Consider the following 22,771-nt stretch of genomic DNA (forward strand, 5'->3'; position numbering starts at 1 on the left):
GCAAAAAACCACCGCGTACGATTCCGTTTCCATGAAATGCCCAGAGCAGGCAAATCGAGCGAGACAGAGAGAAGATCGGGGCTGTCTGGGGCTGGCTGGGAGGGAGGGCCGGCAATAAATAGCTGAAGGGTCTGGGGTTTCTCTCTGTGGTGACGAAATGTCCTAGAACTGGCCTCGGCGATGGCTGTACCTCTCATTACTGGAAACCACTGGGTTGTATACGTAAAGTGGATGGCCTGTGGGCGACATCTCCAGAAACTGCTAAAAAAACAAAACAAAGAAAACCCCTGGCGCGCCACGGAGAACAAACCTGGGGTCTGGGCTGGGCAGCAGGTACCGTCTCCAGGGGACAGAGAGTTGGCCACCTACATTGCACCACCAACCCCTGATGACAGGGAAAGATTAACTGCAAATTAACCTCCATTAAAAAAACAACAGCAGATGGCACACGGGTGGGAACACGGCAGGAGAGGGGCAGGGGAGAGAGGGGGAGGAGGAAAGCAAACACATTAGATGCTAAGAATCGCCGGATCTGGGGGAAAGGTCGACAGGCTTAGTCCCCGGACTGTCCACCTGCCAGCTTTTCCGGGAGGGTTAAAACTTGCACAACAAACACTCAGACTGAACTCTCAGCGGCTGGATCTCGAACAGTTTGAGCAAGGGAAGAAATAGCTACGGTGTTGGATTATAATCTAGATTAGAAAAGTAAGTATCTATGGCTCCTTATGATGCAAACTAGTCGCCTTGCACACAAATCCCTGTGCCAGTAGGTCGCTGCCGCCTCCAGTAGCTCTCCACCCGCTACCCTGCCCTCCGGTAGTTCTCCCTCCCACCTCGTCCCCTCTCATAGTTTGCTGCCCTGCCCCTCCTGCACCTCTCCATCGCTGGCTTATAGTTCCGCTGCCCCACCCTCCTGCAGATCCGTGATCCAGTCCTTACACAGCCTGTCATTACGCCTCAGGGCATAACAGATAATTAGCATATTCCTCTCTCATTATACAGGATAACGGAATACATAAGAGAGCAGTGGAGAGGGGCAGCTCACTCTTACACTGAATAATAAACGCAGAAAGAATGAAGGGACAGAAGAATCACTGTTAAAACACACCAGTAGTGGGCCGAAACCGGTTTGGCTCAGTGGAGAGAGTGTCAGCCTGCAGACTGAAAGGTCCCAGGTTCATTCCGGTCAAGAGCATGTATGTATCTTGGCTGCAGGCACATCCCCAGTAGGGGGTGGGCCGGAGGCAGCTGATCGATGTTTCTAAGTCCCCCTCTCTCTCCCTTCCTCTCTGTAAAAAAAAAAAAAACCAACAACAACCACCCACAAACACGTCAGTAGTAACTGTCACAGGCAAGACCCGGGGCTGGATACTAAAATGAGTAGGCAGAAGTGTGAGGAGAAACAGGACACATGCACCGTCCCCAAGCATCTTCCCCAAGACACTGACTACGTGCAAAGGGAAACACAGACCACTGCAGGAGAGAAACGAGCAGACACGAGCTTAGCCAAGTGGCCAAGACACATCCATCACCAGGGACACGGCCTACGGACACGGCGTACCTTCTGAGAAGGACACAGCACCACTCCCAGGGGATTCTTACCAGAAATGCCCAACCGCAATCGAACCAGGAGAAAATACCAGGCAAACCCGGACAGAGGGACCTGCTATAGCATAACGGGCCAGTTCTCTGCAAAAAAAAATGTGAAGGTCACGAGAGATGAGAAGATGAGGAGCGGTGTCATGTCTGGGCCCCAGGTGGCCCTGCCAAGGGCTAACAGGGTAAGCAAGGGAAGGGGGACAGGAGCTCTGTACCATTTTTGCAACTTTCAAGTAAATCTAAAATTATTTAAAAATAAAAAGCTTGCCGAAACCGGTTTGGCTCAGTGGATAGAGCGTTGGCCTGCAGACTGAAAGGTCCCAGGTTCGATTCTGGTCAAGGGCATGTACCTTGGTTGCAGGCACATCCCCAGTGGGGGGTGTGCAGGAGGCAGCTGATCGACGATTCTCTCTTTCATCGATGTTTCTAACTCTCTATCCCTCTCCCTTCCCCTCTGTAAAAAAAATCAATAAAATATATTTTTAAAAAATAAAGATAAAAAGCTTTTAAGAGTTCTCATCATGTACAAAACGTCTTTGTGTTGAAGGGGTGTCTATTGTTTGGAGCCGCTGACACCGAGGGCTGTGTGGTGGAGCGTGGCTGACAGGAAGGTGCTGGCCGGTGGAGCATCCTCTCCCTGCTGGAAGCAGCCGCTGACTCCCACCTGGGAAAGATGAGGCGGGGGTCCCCGCACCCATGGCATCTGGGCTGGAGGGCCCAGGTGTGCCGAGGAAGGGGTGAGCGTGTCTGCCAGGGCCTTGGCTTATCTCTGAGACCAGGGAGAGCGCCACAAAATGAGAAGAAAGAACAGTAATTTAGAAGTTCACAAACGGGGCCTTCTTGGTGTCCAGCCATCGACAGGACGTGCTGTTTGAAGGTACTGCATTTGAATTGTTTCTGTGCTTCAAGATGGCATGGGTGGGTAAGGACTGGGTGACATTTTAAATAGCTTTCCAATCTCCTCAGGACTTATTTTATTAGTTTTGCATTGAGAGTGAGTAGGATCATTCACGACCCTTGGCCTCTCCCATCGCCCTGGTAACGAAGACCTTCTCTGCCTCATGGCCACGGTGGCTGCTCTACTCTCTCGTGGAGAAGTTACGGTGAGCTCGCTGACCACCCGCCAGAGACCGCGCTGGCCTGGGCTCAAGAAAAGGGAAACAGATTGTAGCAAAAGGCTCACCACAGACTCTGGGGTGGGTGGGTAGGTGTTCACTGTGAAATTCCTTCCACTTCGCTTCCTATTAAAATGTTTTCACAATAAATTATTGTTATAAAATAAGTCAAACTTCAAATGGGCATTTTGGGCATTCAGCCCGCAAACCCCGAGTCACAGTCTCAGTGGGAGACACGGGCAGCGAGCCTGGGAGGCCCCGTTTGCAGAAAGCCTCGCCCACAGGTGTCCGCCAGCCACAGGGCTGCCTGAAGGAGCAGGCGGCAGTGGGACTGCCCTGGCGTGGCAAAGGCCGGGGCCTGCGGAGACGTCTCCATGCGGATTCGTTTTGGCACTATGGTTCAGACCAAGTCAGAGAACGGGCAGCAGCCGCTGTGTTTGCCAGCTCCGAGTGAGTGCGGCAGTGGCTGCCAGGGCTGACCAAGCAGGCCCCAGCCTGTCTGCACCCAGACAGCCCTACCAAGAATTGATGAGTTCTCTCCTCTGCCAAGTAGTGAAGGGCAGTGGCTGCCGTCTGTCCCTGGGTCACGGAGCTGGGCTTGCATTCTGGCTCTGTGAGTGAGTGGTTCAGTGACCTGGTCAGCTTCACTTATTTCTCTAAGCTTCACTGCCTCGTCTGTAAAATGAGCGGTTGGTTCCTGAGAAGAATACATTCGATTAGTGGTTCTGAGTTAGGGCGATTTTGTCCCCCAGGGACATTGGGGGAAGGAGTGACTGGCTACAGCCCAGTGGGTAGAGGCCAAGAAGCTGCTAAGCATTCTATAATGCACAGTACAGCCTCCACAGCATGAAATGACCCAGCTGAAAGGGTCAAAGGGCCAAATCTGAAAAACCTGACTTAGAGGGTGCGAGTAACACCCAGCACAGGACCTGTAACACTGTGCAGTGCAGGTCTGCCACCTCTGCCACCACCACCACCACCACCACTGTCATTGTCATCATCACCACCATCACCATCACCACCATTACCATCACCATCACCACCATCACTACTGTCATTGTCCTCATCACCATCACCACCACCGTCATCACCATACCATCACTACCACTATTGTCATTGTCATCATTAGCATCACCACCACCACCACTGTCATTGTCCTCATCACCATCACCACCACCGTCATCACCACCATCACCGCCACCATCACTACCACCACCACTACTATTGTCATTGTCCTCATCAGCACCACCACCACCATCATCACCATCACCATCACCACCACCGTCATCACCAACGCCACCGCCACCATCACTACCACTATTGTCATTGTCATCATCACCATCACCACCACCATCACCATCACCACCACTACCACCACCACCATTGTCATCACCATCATCACCACTGTCATCACCACTATCACTGCCACCATCACTACCACTATTGTCACTGTCTTCATCACCATCACCACCACCACGACCACCATCACTGTCACTGTCATCACCATTGCTGTCACCATCACCACTGTCATCACCACCTTCACCATCACTGTCACTGTCATCATCATCACCACCATCACCATCACTGTCACTGTCGTCATCACCATCGCTGTCACCATCACCACCATCACCATCACTGTCACTGTCACTACCACTTTGGTCAGCAGCAGCAGCACTGTTAGCCTTGGAATGCCCAGGACCCAGAGGCGCACAGGCGGGAGGCCCTCACAGGGGACACAGCCTCGTGCAGAAGACCGAAAGGTCAACAAACACTAGCTCTCAGTTCTTTTTCTCCATCGCATGTGTCATGATTGGAGCGTGTGCATTTATTTCTTTGCTGACGTGTTCATCTCGGTCAGGTCCCGGGCAGAGGCTGCCAGTTTTCTGTGTGTGTACGCTCAGTGAGGGCTGCACGTGAGCGGGACGGGTCCTGAGTGAACCAGACGCTGGCTCTATAGACGCCGGGACCCTGCAGAGAACAGAGAGAGGGAGCGCAGGGCATAAAGCTCCTCCCTGCGGCAGCCCGGGGGCTTCCAGAAGCAGACGCGCCGGGGCAGGGCGAACAGGAAGAGCCGGGCCTGGGCGGCACTGGGCAGGCGTTCCAGGAAGAGCGCCCTCCTGGAAAAACCTCCAGAGAGGAAGAGGCCTCTCCGAGTCCAGAGCCGGAAAGGAACTCGGAGAAGAGCTAGCGGGGGTCACGGGCAATTAGGACGCCAAGCTCCCTGGCACCGACTCCGGGCGGTGAGACCAGGCCATGGAAACAGCACAGCGCGCCTTGATTCTAAGGAAGGCCAGCGACAGAGGGCCGTGAACACAGATTCCTCCCCCACACACGCTCATCCCCCAACACCCCCCATCGGGCCAGGAGCGTGGCCCCAAACAGCCAGCCCACAGGCGATGGGTCTCTGACGCCATTCTGTGCCATACACCCCATTACAACAATGCTCTGTCCCGCCCAACCGACACCCTCCCACCGTGTCTTCCAGGAAAACTGAGGCAATGCCAGCAGGAACAGCCCCTGACACGCAGACAGCACCCTGCCTGCATTGAACTCCTGTAACCCCCGCCACAACGTGATTGGGTGCTGTCAGCACCCCATTTCACAGAGGCACCCAGCACCCCACACGGGGCAGCCCCACACCTCGACGGGGGGAAAACGACAGAGCTTTGCTTTCCCACGCTACCGTCTCCCTCCTACAGACAGCACCAGCGGGGGAGTCTGGAGTCCGGCTCTGCTAATGCCAGCTGGACGGTCTGGGCACGGACCTCCTCCATAACCTACTTCCTCTCGGGTGGAATGGGGGTAAGGACGCCCCTCCGCAGGCTGTGTCCAAGGTGAACTCTGAGAGCAGAGTGAAAGCACCAGGCTCCGCGCGGAGCACACAGGAGACCCTCAGAGGAAACAAACCTGGAAAACAAAAGACCCGCCCCCGGTTCTCAAACCAAGCCCGTCTCGGAACCCCTGGCGAACGTCTCTGCACCAGAGGGAAGAAGGGATGACCTGAATGAGTGTAGGCCCTCGGGGGAGGGAAATCGTGGCCTGGGCCCCCGGCCAGGCTGCCGGGGTCAAACTGGAGGGCAGGAAACTGCGTGCTTCCTCCTCCTCAGGACGCTGTGCTCCGGCCCAGACACCAGCTTCCTCCAGCTGACCCACCCACTTCCCCCAGAACATCCCACCCGAGCCAGGAGCCACGGGGAAGAGGCCAGCGGTCCCGCTGGGAAAGATGGGCACCTCCTGCCCAGTCCCCTCTGACTGCCCCCTTGCTCAGCTCCCACCGCCTCCCCACAGAGGCCAAAGCCTGGCTCTTGCCCACAGACCCGCCCCTCTCCAATGTCTCAGGCTGCTGCTGGAGCCAGTGGGAGACGGACTGGGGAGCTGGACTGCTGATCCTCGGCCATGGCCCTCGTTTGGCCTCTTATACCTTTCCTTAGACCCCTGATGGTCATCCTGCTTCTAGCCTGGGTACCCACTGCGAGCAAGTGAGTCAGTTCAGATGCCACTCCCCTCCTCCAGCGCCTTCCATGGCTCCCACTGCCCCTGAATCAAGGTCAGAGTCCATACCCTGAGATTCACCGTCTTCCACAGACAGTCCAACCCCACCCTCCGGTCAGTCCCCACAGGGCTCACAGGCTGGAGCCACAATGGATGATGCCCAGCTGTGCACACACATTTCTGAGTCTGTAAGTGTGAATTCACCTCTCCCGTCTCCACCTCAGTGGATCTTACCGGACTCTCTCATGAGCCCTCTCCTTTCCTGGTCTCTGAATCCCTCTGCCACAAATAGAAAACCATATCATCTGCCATAGACAGAAGGCAAATTGAAGAAAAAACTTATGCTCAGCCCTAACCAGTTTGGCTCAGTGGATAGAGCATCGGTCTGCGGACTGAAAGGTCCCAGGTTCGATTCCGGTCAAGGGCATGCACCTTGGTTGCAGTTACGTCCCCAGTGGGGGGTGTGCAGGAGCAGCTGAATCAATATTTCTCTCTCATCGATGTTTCTAATTCCCTATCTCCTTTCCTCTCTCAGTTAAAAAAAAAAAAATCAATAAAAATATTTTTAAAAAGTTATGTTCAAATATACAGGAAAATAAACACAGTCATTGAAATGTTTTCAATGCTCCTATTTGTAGCAAACTTAACATTCTGTGTCATATGCTTCCACTCTTCTCGCCGTCTAAGAAATGCTGCCTTGCGCTTTATCTGCTTTATCTTTGCCTCCTCCTGGCCCTGTCTCCCAGGTACCTGGGGACTGGTCACGGTTTTGTTCTGGTTGACCCCAAAGAGCCCTTGCGGGGCACAGATCCTGCAGCCCCTCTTCCGGTGCCTACACACAGCATGACACGCAAGAAAAATATTTGTGCAGCAGAATATTCCAACTTGCTCAGTCACATTAACGTGGTCCCATTCTCTGTCGCCCCCCCCTACGCCCATCTGACGTCCAACTTTTTACCAAAACACTATCCATGCCCTCCGCGCACTACCCCCCAACCAACTCCTGACCCCTGGGTCTCTCGGAGCACGCCCCAGGAAGTGCAGCAGCTGTCGAGGAAGTGCCGGGACGCCCCCAGATCTTCTCAGACCCCTGCTGCCTCTTCCTCTGAAGCAGCAGGACCCGCAGCCAGGAAAAGCAAGCCTCGGGTCAACCATTAACCAGCTCTCCCCTGCAGACACACACCCTCCCCGGGAGCCAGCGAAGTTCTGGGAAACCCTGTATGAACGGGGCCCCGGCTCCAGGAACCACAAGTCCCCTGCCTGCCCCCTCGGGGCCAGAGACCCCAAAACACCTACCGGGAGCAGAAGGGGGCCTCTCCCGGGCCTGCCCCGCCGGTGCCCCCGACGGGAGGGGGAGGGCCTCCCTCCCAGCGCCCAGTCGTCAGGGGGACCCTGATGAGGATCTGAATCACCGGACTTAAGTCAATAAGTGGCGCCGCACCGGGAAGGTCCAGCTGGAGCCAAACCAAGGCCTGGACTCTCCCTGGAGGACGGAAGCCGGGCCAAGGCCGGCCACGGCCCACGTGCTGGAGGCCGCGGCCCCTGCCGGCACCGTCTTCCTTCAGGAACCGGCCCCGGGCATTGCTTAGCGGAGGGAGGCCTCTGCTGGGGACGGCTGCTTCCTTTTCGGGATATTTTCCTGAGTCTGGCCACATTGCAGACCTCCAAGGTTTTTGGTTAGGGTACACAGCGTGAAAGGTCTCCTCAGTATTTGCAGTATTTATTCCCAGCGGACATCCTGAGGCCCCAGTGGGCAGGACACCGACCCGATTAGTTAGGTGTGGCTCTCAGGAAGGAGGTAAACTGAGGCATGAATGATGTGACCAATGACATAAGTAGAACCTCCCAAATGCAGCTCAAGGGGGACAAGGATGATGAAGCGAGCCTGTGCATAGTAGAGGGTGTGGGGGGGGGGGGGCGTGGGGGGACTGCTCCCAGCACCTGCCTAGAATGAGAAGGAAGAGGCCAAGGCCTCCCATGGGGACATTTGCATAGTGTAAACAAGCTAACGACAGAAAAAATGCTGTAGTGATAAAACAAACAAGCACACACCACCACATCCGGCAGCCTATGCCCCAGGGAGAACCAAAGCAGGTGCTCCTGAGAGGGACAGATCGGCAACATGGCAAAGAGGTCCTCAAACTAGGTTCCCAGGAGCCCAAGGGGTGTCATGCACCTCTCTGGGGGCTGCTGGCGTGGACCAGGGAGGAATAAAGGGGGTGGGTGTATTCCCACCCAACCCAGAGCCGCTCTGCTCTTGTCTGCTGCACAGACTGGGCTTCCAGGGAAGTGTCCCTGGGAGAAAAGCTTCTGTGTCTAAAGGTGTGTGATCCCGGCTGTGTCCAGGAGAAGGACGTGACGTAAGTCATCTCTGAGCTTGTGGAAAGCAGCCACCACAGACCCCCGTGAGCTGGGAGCCAGCTGGCCCTTCTCCCGGAGCCGCGCTCTGACCTCAGGAGAGCAGGGGCCGAGGAGCTGCCGGCAGGGCTGGCCGGGCCCTGGCCCTTCCTGGGAGGCCCCACAGCTGGGTCCAGGAATCAGATGCAACAGCTCCCATCCCATCACTCTCCCGGCAAAACTCCCAGAGTGGGTTTGAACATGAAAGTAGGTGCCAAACGACTTAATACATCCAGGGAGCAAAGGCAGGGTGCTCTGCCCAGCCGGCCTCCACCCTCCAGGGCCACACTCGGCTCTCCTCTGCCTGCCGGGGGCCCTCACCCCATCCCTGCCCCATCAAAAATCTGCTGCCTCTCCCTCCGCAGCCCAAACCCAGCCCCGGCCAAGCTCCACCTTTCCTGCTGCAGCTGCTCCTGCACCCGGCACAGCCCTGAGAGCACCCCAACAATGCTGCCTCCTCTCACCGCCAGCCCATCTCGCTGCTGCCTCTCCTGAGCCCTAACCCACCCCCTATCCCCGCCCCCAGATGTCCCTCACCCCCACCTCTCCCTTCCAGACCCACAAAGGGTGCTGGGCTCCCCTTCCCTCTGGAGCAGCCCCTGTCCCCTCCCTCGGGCACTGAGCATTTGCCACCTTATGTTTTGTTCATGTCTTTATCTTCTACTGGGCAGTCTGCATCTGCTCCATCTTCACGCTCTGTTCATTCTCCCATTCATTCGTTCATTCATTCATTCATTCATTCCACAAATAGGCCCTGCGCGCCTCTGACGTGCTGGACGCCGGGCGAGGACCGAGGACACGACGAGGAGCACGCCGGGCGCCGTCCCCGCCCCCCGAACCCACGTCTTGGGGGGAACGCTCACCAAACAGACATGAGGAACTGCGTCAGCACAGGCTGTGGTGCAGGCTGCAGGGGGAGGAGCGGGCGGGGGCGGGGGAGAGACAGGACCTGGGAGTTCCGATGTGGAGGGAGAGTCGGGGAGGGCCGCGCTGAGGAAGTCAAGTAAAACGGGGGTCAGAGAGCTGGGCAGACTGGGCCAGGCACCCTTCTGGGCAGGTAACAGGCTCAGTGTCTGTGTGCGAGCGGGTGGCTGGGAGGAGTCAGAACCCCCAGTGGTCCCCTCCTCTGCAGACAAGCTCACCGCCCTCCTCACCCGAGAGGTCCCTCCACTGGCCCTGGGGGGGTGGGGGTCCCAGCACACACACCTCCGACAGTCCGCAGGACATTCTGCCGATGTCACCCTGCAGAGGGGGCTCTGCCCATGAGCCCCAATAGGGCCCCCTCCCCACTCCCCACCCTCCAGTGTGGAAAAGGCAAGTGGGCTTCGTCCTGCGTGCCGGCTCCAAATCACGGCCATGGCTGCCCGGCCCACCACGCTGGGACTGCGTGGCCCCCTGGGCCTTGTGGGAACCAGTTGTGCATGATCAGTGGGTCCACCAAAGGAGCAAGAGGAGGAGGAGGAACAGGAGGAGGAGGAGGAGGAGGAGGAGGATTGGCAACAGGAGGAGGAGCAGCAGGAGGAGGAGGAGGAACAGGAGCAGCAGGAGCAGGAGCAGAAGGAGGAGGAGAAAGAGGAGGAGGAGGAAGAGGAGGAGGAGCAGGAACAGGGGGAAGAGGAGCAGGAGCAGAAGCAGGAGGAGGAGGAGCAGGAGTGGGAGCGGGAGTGGGAGGAGAAGGGGGAGCGGGAGGAGAGCGGGAGCAGGAGCAGGAGGAGGAGCAGTAGCAGGAGGAGGAGCGGGAGGAGGAGCGGGAGGAGGAGCGGGAGCAGGAGGAGCGGGAGTGGGAGGAGGAGCGGGGGGAGGAGCAGGAGTGGGTACAGCAGTGGGAGTGGGAGCAGGATTAGGAGGAGGAGCAGGAGCAGGAGGAGGAGCAGGAGCAGGAGGAGGAGCAGGAGCGGGAGGAGGAGCAGGAGCGGGAGGAGGAGCAGGAGCGGGAGGAGGAGCAGGAGCGGGAGGAGGAGCAGGAGCGGGAGGAGGAGCAGGAGCGGGAGGAGGAGCAGGAGCGGGAGGAGCAGGAGGAGCAGGAGCGGGAGGAGGAGCAGGAGCAGGAGGAGCAGGAGCGGGAGGAGGAGCAGGAGTGGGTACAGCAGTGGGAGTGGGAGAGGGAGGAGGAGCAGGAGGAGGAGCGGGAGGAGGAGCAGAGGAGGAGCAGGAGTGGGAGCGGGAGGAGCAGGAGGAGGAGGAGGAACAGGAGCAGGAGCGGGAGCAGGAGTGGGTACAGCAGTGGGAGTGGGAGAGGGAGGAGGAGCAGGAGCAGCGGTGGCGTCGGTGCCACATATTTCCTTCCCCCTCGGGCCCACAGTGACCACCCAGGCGAGAAATCTCCTCCCGGTCTAATTGCCCGGAAAAGCTGGGCGTCTGGCTTCCTTTTCATTATGGGCCCCGTGAACCGTGTACACAATATTTTTTTCCTGTTTTGATTGCTAATTAGCTCGGAGCCAAATCCGCGGTTCACATAGAGTACACCGCCTCCAGCTCTGAGGCCTGGGGATGCACTCACTCTCACCCTGGCGCTGACCTTCCAGCTCCTCTGCATTTCTCCTCCTCTTACTTTTATGGGTTTCTGTGTAATGACACACACACAGACACAGGCAAACACATAGAACATCTCTACATGGAGTTCTGGCACACAGCACCTATTTCACCTTCCTTTTATAAACACATATTTCTGTATCTCTTACATGTCCAAGCAACAGACAGGCCTTCTGTGGGCATCCTGCCCCCTCTATGGAGAAGACCAGGGAATGAGTGAAGAGGCGGGTGGATGAGAGACAGGAAAGAACAGGGGGAAAGGCCGTCTCTGCCAGAGAGGATTCAGAACCTCACGCGCTCGGCGTGAAGAGTCTGGGAGCAGAGGTCAGAAGCCCGGCTCTCGGCCCCGCTCTGACAGCTACTGACTGTGAGGGGAAACGTGGCTCACACCCCGCTCCCCACGGCCAGGCGGCCTGAGGTCTCACCGGTGTCCGGCCCCCTCGCCTCACTGGGCCGGAACCGAATGGAACAGAGAGGCCTGCCCGCTCGCCGGGGTCACCGGGGCCAGGCACAGCCATGGGCTCTCCTCCCTCCCGGGGCGGCGAGCGAGCGGGCAGGCGCACAGCTGTCCGCGGGAGGCCACCTCGCCACGTGGCCGCCCCTCCACGCCGCAGGAATTCCCAGAGAAACGAGTCTTCAGAGGCCTTCTCTGCATGCGGCCTTCCTCCTCGTCCCTCTCTGACGTCTGAGAGCACTGAGCACTGGGACGGCCCCACTCCCATTTCCTGCTTCTCACAGGATCAATCACACAGCTCAGGGCTGCAAGTGGCTGCCCCTGCCCCATTCCCGCCCAGCAGCCTCCTGACCACAGTGCCCCCTGCAGGAAAACAGTGCGCACGGCACGCATCACCTGCAGGCCCGCTGACAGAGCAGGAGCTGCGGAGGAAGGACATGGGGAGGTCCCTGGCACCGGGCCCTCTCAGACGGCGCCTGTCCCCTCCCGCCCCAACCAGAGGCCCGTTCGTTGCACGATCCCCAGGGTTTCCAGGCACCGGAACCAGCACCGCCGAGACTCACCCAGCAGGCGAGAATGAGACGGTGACAGTAACTGGGGTCCCTCCCAGCGAGCCTCTCAGCAGGCCGGGGGGACTGACGGCGCTCACAGCGGCAGTGAGACTCATTCTACAGCCCAGACTGTCTGTTCCCTGCCCGGTCAGGGTTGAGAGTGAAGGCGGCAGGGGAGGGAGGGGAGGACAGAGGGCTGTGTTTGTTCAAGTTGACAAACCGAGGTCTCATGGAGTCAGTCTATCCCTAAGCGAACGGACCCCAGGCGGCGAGTTACCGAAGTCGGGAAGGGCCCTGGCCGGTGTGGCTCAGTGGATAGAGTGTCAGCCTGTGGACTGACGGGTCCCGGGCTCATCCGGTCAAGGACACGTACCTCGTACCTACCTCGGTTGCAGGCTCGATCCCCCGCCCCGGTTGGGGAATGTGTGGGAGGCAACCAATCGGTGTGTCTCTCTTATATCAATGCTTCTCTCTGTGTCTCTCTGTCTCCCCTCCACTCTTTCCAAAACCCAATGGAAAACATCCTCGGATGAGGATTAACGACGACAAAATGCCTGAGGGACCCCAATCGGTGGTCAGTGGAGGGCAGAGGTTTCAGGGCCTCGGGGTCTAGGTGGGACTCCCTCTGGCGGGTGACCCGGAGCGATAACCTCCCACCTCAGCTACCGCAGATGCCTCCCCACATCCACGGCTGACCCTGTCCACTCCGTTCTCACCGGTCACAGTGAGCTCTCCACAAAGCCGCCCCCTGCAGGGACTGCCACGGAACCCTCCTGTGGCTTCCACCGCTCTGGTGCTAGAACTAAAGCTTCACACACACACACACACACACACACACACCGCCCACGTGGGCCTCGGTACTTCCCTTAAGACGCCACACCCTTCCCCCTCGGGGCCTGCTGGCACCCTGATACTCCTGCCTGGGGAATGCTGCCTCTAACCCAGTTTCTCCAAACCCTTCTGCCCAATTAACCTTGTTCTTAAAATCTCTTTATTAACACCATGAGCAAGATAAAATTCACCGTTCATAGTTTTAATACATTCACAGAGTTATGCAATCATTGCCGCTATCTCAGGACACTTGGATAGTCCCCCAAGAAACCCCTGTACCCCTTAGAGGCCCTTCCCTATTCTTCCTGTTCCCCAACCCCTGAGAACCACTAACCTGCTTCCGGCCGGTCCTATACATTTGCATACTCTGGACATGTCATCTATTGATAAATGCCCTAACGCAGCCCTGGCCACTGTGGCTCAGTTGGTTGAACATAGTCCCCCTCACTGAGAAGCCACCGGTTCGATTCCCAGGCAGGACTCATGCCCAGGCTGCAGCTCCATCCCTGGTATGGAGCATGCAGAAGGCAACTGATAGGTGCTCTGCTCTCACATCGATGTTTCTCTCTCTCTCTCCCCCCCCTCCCTCTCTCTCTCTCTTTTCCTCTCTCTCTGTTTCTCTCTCTCTCTCTTTCCTCTCTCTCTAAAATCAATAAGAACAGCCCAGTTGGTATAGCTCAGTGGTTGAGCATCGACCTATGAACCAGGAAGTCACAGTTTAATTTCTGGTCAGGGCGTATGCCCACATTGTGGGCTTGATCCCTAATGTAGGGAGTGCAGGAGGCAGCTGATCAATGATTCTTTCATTATCGATGTTTCTCTCTCTCTCTCCCTCTCCCTTCCTCTCAGAAATCAATTAAAAAAAAAATATATATATATATATATATATATTTTAAAACATATTTGAATGAATGAATAAATAAATGCACTCATACAATAAGTGGCTTTTTCTAATCTCTTCCATTTAAAAAATATAGATTTTATTGATTTTTTTTTTTTTTTTTTTTTACAGCGAGAAAGGAAGAGGGATAGAAAGTTAGAAACATCGATGAGAGAGGAACATCGATCACCTGCCTCCTGCACACCTCCTACTGGGGATGTGCCCACAACCAAGATAGATATCATACCTTTGACCGGAATCGAACCTGGGATCTTTCAGTCCACAGAACAACGCTCTATCCACTGAGCCAAACCGGTTTCAGCCTAATCTCTTCCATTTTTTTATGCTGTAATCTTTATTTCTATGGATATAGCTTTTTTTTCTTGCTTTTTTCATGGTGAGAGATTATTGATTTGAAGACTTTCTTCTTTTTTAATATAGGGCTTTATATCTATACTAAAGGCCCAGTGCACAAAGTTTGTGCACTCGAGGGCGGGGCAGGGGAGGGGGACCTTGCCCCCCTGCCCTTCTCACAGTCTGGGAGTCCTGAGGGGATATCAACTGCCTCAGAGGCAGGAGCCAGCTCAGGGCTCTGGCTAAGTGATGCCCCTGCTGTGGGAGCACACTGACCACCAGGGGGCAGCTCCTGCATTGAGCGTCTGCGCCCTGGTGGTCTGTGCGTGTCATAGTGACTGGTCATCCCACTGTTTGGTCAGTTAGCATATTAGCCTTTTTATTACATACCGCGTTTCCCCGAAAATAAGATATCCTCCGAAAATAAGACCTACTTACAGGTTTCCTTCTGAGTGAAATATAAGGCATCCCCCCGAAAATCAGGCCCCCCTCTAGGCTAAATATGAGAGATTTGGTCCACTGATTCTGAAAGAAATGGAGTCACAAGAAATTCTCCAGGAAATTCAGGAATTGGATTGTTATGATGATGTTCCAGAAGATGACGACATGATTGTCATTGAATAAATGAGTAAATTCTTGATACTGCAGGATTCACAATTTGTCTGGTTTGTGTTGACAACTACCATACTACCGTACCGTATACAGGTAATAAATTTCCTTTATTTTCATTTAACAATAAATGTGTACTGTATTCTTCTTCATGGAAAAATAAGACATCCCCTGAAAATAAGACCTAGTGCATCTTTGGGAGCAAAAATTAATATAAGACACTGTCTTATTTTCGGGGAAACAGGGTAGGATATAAATGTTCTCAAGCACTACATTTGCTGCATCCCATACATTACAGTACATTGAGCCCTGGCCAAGTAGTTCAGTTGGTTAGAGCGTCATTACATGCCAGGATTGTGTGTTTGATCTCTGGTCAGGGCACAAATAAGAATTAACCAATGAGTGCAAAAATAAGTGGAACAACAAATCAGTGTTTTCCCTTATCTCCCTCCCTTCCTCTCTCTCCCTAAAGTCAATTAAAAAAACACATTTCAGTATGCTGTGTTTTCATTTTCATATATCTTAAAACATATTTCCAATTTCTTCTTTGACTCATTGCTTATTTAGGAGTGTGTTTACTTTCCACATATCTGTGAATTTTCCGAATCTCCGTTTGTTATTGATTTCTAACTTCATCCCACTGCAGGCAAAGAACATACTCTGCATTATTTTATTCCTTTTACATTCCCTGAGGCTCATTTTAGGACCTACCATCTGGTCTCTCCTGGAGAACACTCGGTGTGCTTGAAAAGAATGAGTATTCTGACGTGGTTGGGGGAATGTCTGTGTCTGTTCGGTCTTCTTGGCGTATAGTGCGCTCAAATCTCCCGTTTCCTTGTTGATTCTCTGCCTACCCATTCTATCCGATATTGAAAGTGGAACCTTGATGTCTCTAACTATTAATATTATTGTTGAATTGTGCATTTCTCCCTTAATTTCTCTTATATTTTGTTCTATGTATTTTAGGGGTCTGTTGTGAAATGTGCATATGTTTATAATTTATATGTTCTCCTGAGAGACTGACCCTTTTTTTCATTACAAAATGACCTTGTTTGTCTCCAGGAACTATTTTTTCTCTTAAAGTCCATTTTGGCTGAGATCAGTACGGCCAATTCAACTCTCTTTTAGTTACTGCTTACATGTTATATCTTTCTATCCCTTTTCTTTCCATTTATGTGTATCTTTAAAGCTAAAGTGTGTTTTCACTGGATAGAATAGGGTTGGCTTCTCCCGCCCCCACCCCCATCCTGTCAATCTCTGCCTTTTTCTTGGAGGGTTTAGTCCATTTGCATTTAATATAATTACTTATGAAATAGAATTTATGCCATTCTGCTATTTATTTTTTATATGTCTTACATCTTTTTGTTCCTATATTCTTCCATTACTATCTTCTTTTTTATATTAAATAAGTATTTCTGGCATATCATTTTAATTCTTTTTATTACATATTTTTAGTTCTTTTTTTAGTGGTTGCTCTGGAGATTATAATTCATATTTTAACTTAAAACAGTCTAGCTCTGTGTATGCCAACTTAATTTCAATATATACAAAACTCGGCTCTAGTAGAGCTTTGTTTCCTTTCCCTTCTGTTGTGCCTTTAGGTTATACAACTACATCTCTGTACATAATTCTGCCAACAGTTTTATAATTACTGTTTTATACAGATAGAATAAGAGTTACAAGCAACATACATTTCTACTTTTAAAGGTGCTCTGTATTTCTTCATGTGGGTTTGTGTGTTTCTCTCTAATATCCTTTCATTTCAACCTAAAAGACTGCCTTTTGTATACCTTGTAGGGAATGTCTGGTACCAAAAAATTTAGTTCTTCTTTACCTGGAATTTTTTTTGAAGGATAGTTTTTCTGGATATAGAATTCTTGGTTGACTATTTTCTCTTTCACCATTTTGATGATGCCATCCACTGCCTTTTTGCGTCCATGGCTTCAGGTCAGAAGTTAGCCGTTAATTTTAGTAAGGCTCATTTGCCCAATTAAGTCTTCTCTTACCCTTCAGTTCTGAGCTCAATCATCTCTTTCTCCTGAGACTACTTAAGATCCTTTTGGACATGTCCCCTCCCCTGGTGCTCTGTGCTTCTTTGTACTGATCACAACTGAAAATAACTAACTAATGACAGAAGTAGCTCTTTTGTGCTTTTTTCTGTCTCTAGAATATAAGTCCCATAAGGCAAGAAGCAGGCCTGCCTTGTTCAGCACTATATCCCCAGAGGCACCATGTGCCTGGCCTTTAACAACAGACATACCAAGGGAATGAGTAAAGCTCAACCGAAGGCCGGCTGAAGTACTGGTGTCGGTTCTTCACCCCTCGTCATAACATGAGACAGCCACACTCCACCGCGACCTAACGGTGGGCAGTGTACCTCCCTGCCCTCAGCTGGAGAATGGTCACCTGGTTTGCTTTGGCCAAGGGGATGCTAATGGATGTGACGTGAGCAAAGGTTGGAATGGGCTTGTGCAACGGAGCTTGCTCTCTTGCACTCCTGCCTGCCACCATGACACAAATGTGCCTGGGTGGCCCCTGGTCCCGTGGGATAACAGATCCATGGGGCACACTTAAACCCACCTTACAGCTTGAAACCAGCCACACCCCACTGCCGGCAGCCTACGTCAGCCAAACTTCACCCAACCCACAGATGTGTGTGGGCGGATTCAGTACCTATGGCCATATGCCAGTGGGTTTGGGGTGGTTTGTTTCGAAGCCACATTGTGGCAGTGGATGACGGAGACCTGGGGTAAGTCCTGGGGTCGGTTTTACATCTTGCCCTTCAGTTGAGTCCACAATGATTCTATGGACAGATCCACACCCCTCTTCCAGGCTTATGAGATAAACCCCCAGAATTCTACAGTCCCACAGTAGCCTCCTGGGGCAGTCCAAAGTGTGTTAAGCTCTTACACAGTGCCAAGCGCATCATAGGTACTTGATAAGAGTTAGTCTTTGTCTTCCTCTACCCGCCCTCTCACCAAGTCCATCACTAGGCCCCTGAAAGCACATCTTCAAAGGCAAAAAAAAAAAAAAAAGTAGCTTATTTCTGTGCAGAGGCTGGGGAGGAGGGTGCAACCTAACCCACCGTGGGGGCTCCCCCCTCCTCACTGCCTCAACTAACCCCCCAAACTCATAATGAGGAGGGGACAGGGACACGGGCAGGCAGCACACACCGCCTGCTTTGTAACTATGATTCAACGTGTGATCTACATTATATTTGCTCATTCAAAATTTATAACCATCTATTTCAAGGAGCGCTTGCGGCAGCTTAGGGGCTGAATGTAATAAAAAATAAACAACTTACGGATCAAAGAGAACAGAGGCCAGGCAGAGAGCAGGAAGAGGAGGTGGCACCACACATCTGATGATTGAACCGAGCCACACATCCGACGCCCAGCCTCCCCCAGCCGCAGAGACAAGGCGAGTACGTGGGGCATGGAATCAAAGCGGCGGCCCTGGAGCCGGAGTGCGAACCCCAAAGGGCCAGGCCACCCCGGGAGGACGGCAAAATCCTAACAATAGTGACCACCGTCCACGCGGCAAGCGCTGCTCTGAATGCTTTGTCCGAGGCCTCTCACGGACACAGACACTGGCACTGCTTCCATTTTACAGGCGAGGACACCGGGGCCACTGAGGGAGGAGACGGTGGAGCCAGGATGAAGACTGGGACCCAGAGTTCAAGCCCTTCACCACGAAGCCAACTTGCTTCTGCTTTGTTCATGCTGGACCCACTCCCCTACCCCCCACCCTGCAGACCCTGAGCCTCTGCTCTTCCCTGCCGAGGTCTCTTCCCCCTCAGCTCTGAAGAGCTCCATGGGAGACATCAGTCACAGGCTTCTTGGCCTGTCTGTCAGGAATCATTACGTCCTGGTGGGCCCCCTGCAGACCGCGTGCCTGGATCCCCACCTGCCGAGCTCTGGGGATGCATCTTACCTCCCTTCCCCGCCTACACCTGCACCCTCAGCACATTCTGCTGGCCACCCAGCCCTTCCCAGTCCGCCTCACTGTGCCGTCCATCCGCCACGCATGTCCCAGATTCCAGCACTAACACCCAAAGACGCCACATTCTCCATCAGTCAGCAGCACCTCCACTGGGAGTGACGGGCAGGGAACGTTCTCGGAAGCCATGACCCCTGACGTGCAAACCTTCAACCCCTAAGCAGCTGCTGTGCGAGCCCACGCTCTGAGCGCCAGGCCCCCGTAAGGCGAGGTCCGCCAACATGGAGTCCCAGCTGCCCCCTTGACCTGTCCTCTCTGCCTTGACCTCAGAGAGGGACACACACACACACACACACATACACACACACACACACACGCCTCTAGTAAAAACACGGGATACAGTGTGATTCGCTTATAAAAGTTCAAAAGCATACAATGCATTGCTTAAGGGAATGAATGTATATAGGAAAGCTATGAAGAACACTAGACTAATGATGATAACAAAATTTAGGCTCGTGTCTCCATGGCGATGGGGGAAGGGGGACGGATAGCCAGTGTCTAAGACAAAACCTATCACCTGGCAACACCCAGCTACTGACCTGGAGGCTAAGGGAGGTGGGAGGGGGAGCCCTCGTTTGCCTTTTGTACCTTCTGAATTTTAAACATGGTTTTGTAATGAACATTCAAAAATAGACTTAAAATATAGTTGGTGGGGAAAGAAATTAAACGGAAAGAACTGGTCAGCAGTTTGGAAAGAAAAAAAAAAATCAGGATCTTATCTCACATCATAAACCAAAATAAATTTCAATCGGATTAGAGCTGAACAGAAAAGAGAGCCCTGAATGGGAAAGCTGAAACCAAACAAAGAACCAGAAGAAAACACAGGTGAGCACTTATCTGACCTTGGGGTTGATGTTTCTCTCTTATCCATGTTTCTAACTCTCTATCCCTCTCCCTTCCTCTCTAAAAAAAAAAAAATCAATAAAATATATATATATTTTTTTAAATACCAGGGCCTGGGTGAGTCTATGTTGAAGAAGTGGCGTTAGAAGAAGTTTACGTTTAAAAAATGTGGCTCTCAAAAGAAATTTCAATCGTTGTCCTGCTGATATTTGGCTCTGCTGACTAATGAGTTTGCCAACTACTGCTCTAACCACTGAGTGACTGGGCCAGAGCAAACGCCGGAAACGAAGTTGGAAACCATTGCCTTCAGCCTCAAGTCCTGAGGAAGCCAATCTGTCCCATCTCTTCCACTAAACACGGTCCTCCCAGTAACATAAGGAGCACTGTTGGCCACGGGATTCAGACGGCCTCAGACTAAAACCCTGTTCCCCCACCTCGCCCAGCGCTGGCCCCTGGGGACACAGCGACGAGGTGGGGGAATAGTAACTCTCTGTGCATGACTCCTCTCCTGGGAGGTGGGAGGAAAGAGAGAACTGAGTCCATGTGGGTGAGGGGTACCCACGGAAACGGCACCAGCACTTAGTAAGCACCCATGAGTGTCAGTGGGTGTGATGACTGCCAGGGGCACCCAGGCTTTCCCAGCATCCGGGCACCCACCTCGGGTGGCCCCTGCCCAAACAGCCGAGCCAGGCCCTGGCACAGGAACAGAAACTGCAGACGATGCCCCCGCCTCCCGCCGGAGCAGAGCTGCCCCAAAGCCCGCCCGGTCCCGGCAGCCGCTCCGTCCCTCCGCCCCGCAGCCAGCCAGCCAGGGTGCCCGGCGGCCGGGCTCCTGCCCTCCGACCCCAGGGCACTGGGTTCCCTCCACATGTGCCCTGAGCTGGGGGCGCCATTCCGGGGTCGCGGCCAATGGGGTCTGCAGCCCAGGACAGGCTGCGGGGCACCGCAGAGCCCGGGAACCGCTGCCTGGGAAAAACCAATGATTCCAGTGTCCGTGCAGAGGGGAGCGGAGTGGGCTGGCTCCTTTTCTGTTTTGTTTTTTAGGTGACAGAGATGGAAAAAGCCCCCTGAAGCATGCAGCGCGGGGACTGAAGAGCCGGAGACCGGGGCCTCGCACTCTCGGTTGCCGTGGCAACCATATTTCACCGCAGGAACTCACTGTCACGTGACAGTGGCCTGTGGCGGGAGGGGGGACAGCTCCTCCAGAAACTTAGTTGAACAGTGTGAGCTGGGGTGGGAGGGCGGGTTTTATTTACCAAGAGAAGCATTTGACAGTTCCTGGAGGGACAGGAATGACCTGAGGGCCCCTAGGGATTCTCTGTTCCACAACTTACGACCAGACAGACACACACACCACACACACACACACCACACAGACGCACACACACACACACACACACACACACCACACAGACGCACGCACACACACACACACACACACACGAACACACACATACCACACACACACCACACACGCGCGCGCACACACACCACGCACACACGCACACACACACACGCGCGCGCACACACACACACACCACATGCGCGCACATACATGCGCACACACACGCACACACGCACTCATGCAGGAGGCCGGCCTACGGGGCAAATGTCACTGGCCCCACCATTCACCATCTGTGGCTGTCACCGCGCCCCCGAGGACCCGGTCTAGGCATTAACCATCTGTTCGGTGACAAAGTCCTCTCCTGGCGTCCGGCAGGCTCCCGGCGGACCAAACCACCGGGCTGCCCCGCGCCCCTGGCCCAGGCGCCGAGAGGACCCGGAACAGCACATCCTCGAATGGAGACACAGCCTCCGGAGTCGGTGCCCACCTCTGCGCTGCCACCTGCAGGCGTGTGGCCCGGGCAGGTGCCTCGGACCCCTCCAGCCGGTGTCCTCCGGGGCAGAATGAAGACAACAAGCACGCTCCGCCCTCTGGGCGCTGGGAGGACAACACAAAAACACGCCGAGGGAAACCAGCACACGCCCCGCGCTCAGTAAGCACCGCTGTGAGGAGGAGCCGGCACAGTAACTCTCGCCCACCCCCTGGCCGGGAGCCGACTGCAGGGAACAGAGTGCTAACTCGGGGGGCCCAAGCCGTAATGAAGCCACCAGTGAGCCCAGCAGGAGGGCCGAGCAGTGGGACCTGTCATGATTACCCCAGCCTCCTTTCCAGGCCCGTAATCCCTCCTTCCCCACATAATCGCCGTCCTTCTACCCAACACAAGCAGCTGGCTCATGGGTGGGGCGCAGAGCAGACTTTTGTGAATGACCTGCCGCGCTCCCAGGCCGCCTGCGTTTTTGGAACAAACACTCCGATAGGATTCAACCCTGCCTCTGCTCCATTGGCGGACGCGGTGACAGGCAGCAGGGCCCCCGGGCTGTCTGGTTACATTTCCAGGGTGGCAGGGACGCCCCCTGACTCCCCCAGACTGCTGGGAGGACCAAAGGTTCCCCACAGCCTCATGGGTAATCTGATCTTGAACATGAATGCCCTCTGCCCTGAACCTCCCCCTTCCACACCACACCCCCACCCCCACCACCTGTGGGGTGGGGCGATACAGACCACCCCTGGGGGGATCTGTCCCAGCCTCTGAGCAGCCAGGCAGCAGGGGTCAGATTCGGAGCCCTCCAGCAGCTCCCACCTTACAACGCAGGTGTCCTGGGCACCATGGTGAGCCCAGAGCCTTCATGGCGATGCATACAAGCCTCACCAGTGGTCATGGACAACAGGGGGGAAGGGCATACGTGGGGAGGGGTTTGGAATGGGAATGAGGGGATGAGGACAATTATCTGATATCATAATCAACAAGAAAAAATTTTTTTTTTTTTTTTAGCCAAAACCGGTTTGGCTCAGTGGATAGAGCGTCGGCCTAAAGACTGAAAGGTCCCAGGTTCCATTCCGGTCAAGGGCATGTACCTTGGTTGCGGGCACATCCCCAGTAGGGGGTGTGCAAGAGGCAGCTGGTCGATGATTCTCTCTCATCGATGTTTCTAACTCTCTCTTCCTCTCTGAAAAATCAATAAAATATATTTTAAAAAATAATAAAATGTATTTTAAAATACATATATATTTTTTAAAGATTTTTTTTAAGAGCCTTCATGGCGCGGTGCA

General features: G+C 54.1%; 1 protein-coding gene across 3 annotated transcripts in view; it reads right to left on the reverse strand.

Moving 5' to 3' along the window:
- The window catches only part of RPH3AL (rabphilin 3A like (without C2 domains)), an 89,244-nt gene extending 81,619 nt beyond the window's left edge, over positions 1 to 7,625 (reverse strand). The window contains exon 1 of one of the 3 annotated variants that reach the window (XM_036408499.2): positions 7,503 to 7,625. The gene's annotated coding sequence lies outside the window, so the exon portion shown is untranslated. Of the gene's footprint in view, positions 1 to 7,164; positions 7,264 to 7,502 lie in introns of those variants that run through there. The other 2 variants (XM_036408494.2, XM_045571036.1) reach the window with 2 other exon arrangements.
- Positions 7,626 to 22,771: the final 15,146 nt, after the last annotated feature.

Source organism: Pipistrellus kuhlii, unplaced genomic scaffold (assembly GCF_014108245.1).
Source record: "Pipistrellus kuhlii isolate mPipKuh1 unplaced genomic scaffold, mPipKuh1.p scaffold_m20_p_39, whole genome shotgun sequence".
Taxonomy (NCBI): domain Eukaryota; kingdom Metazoa; phylum Chordata; class Mammalia; order Chiroptera; family Vespertilionidae; genus Pipistrellus; species Pipistrellus kuhlii.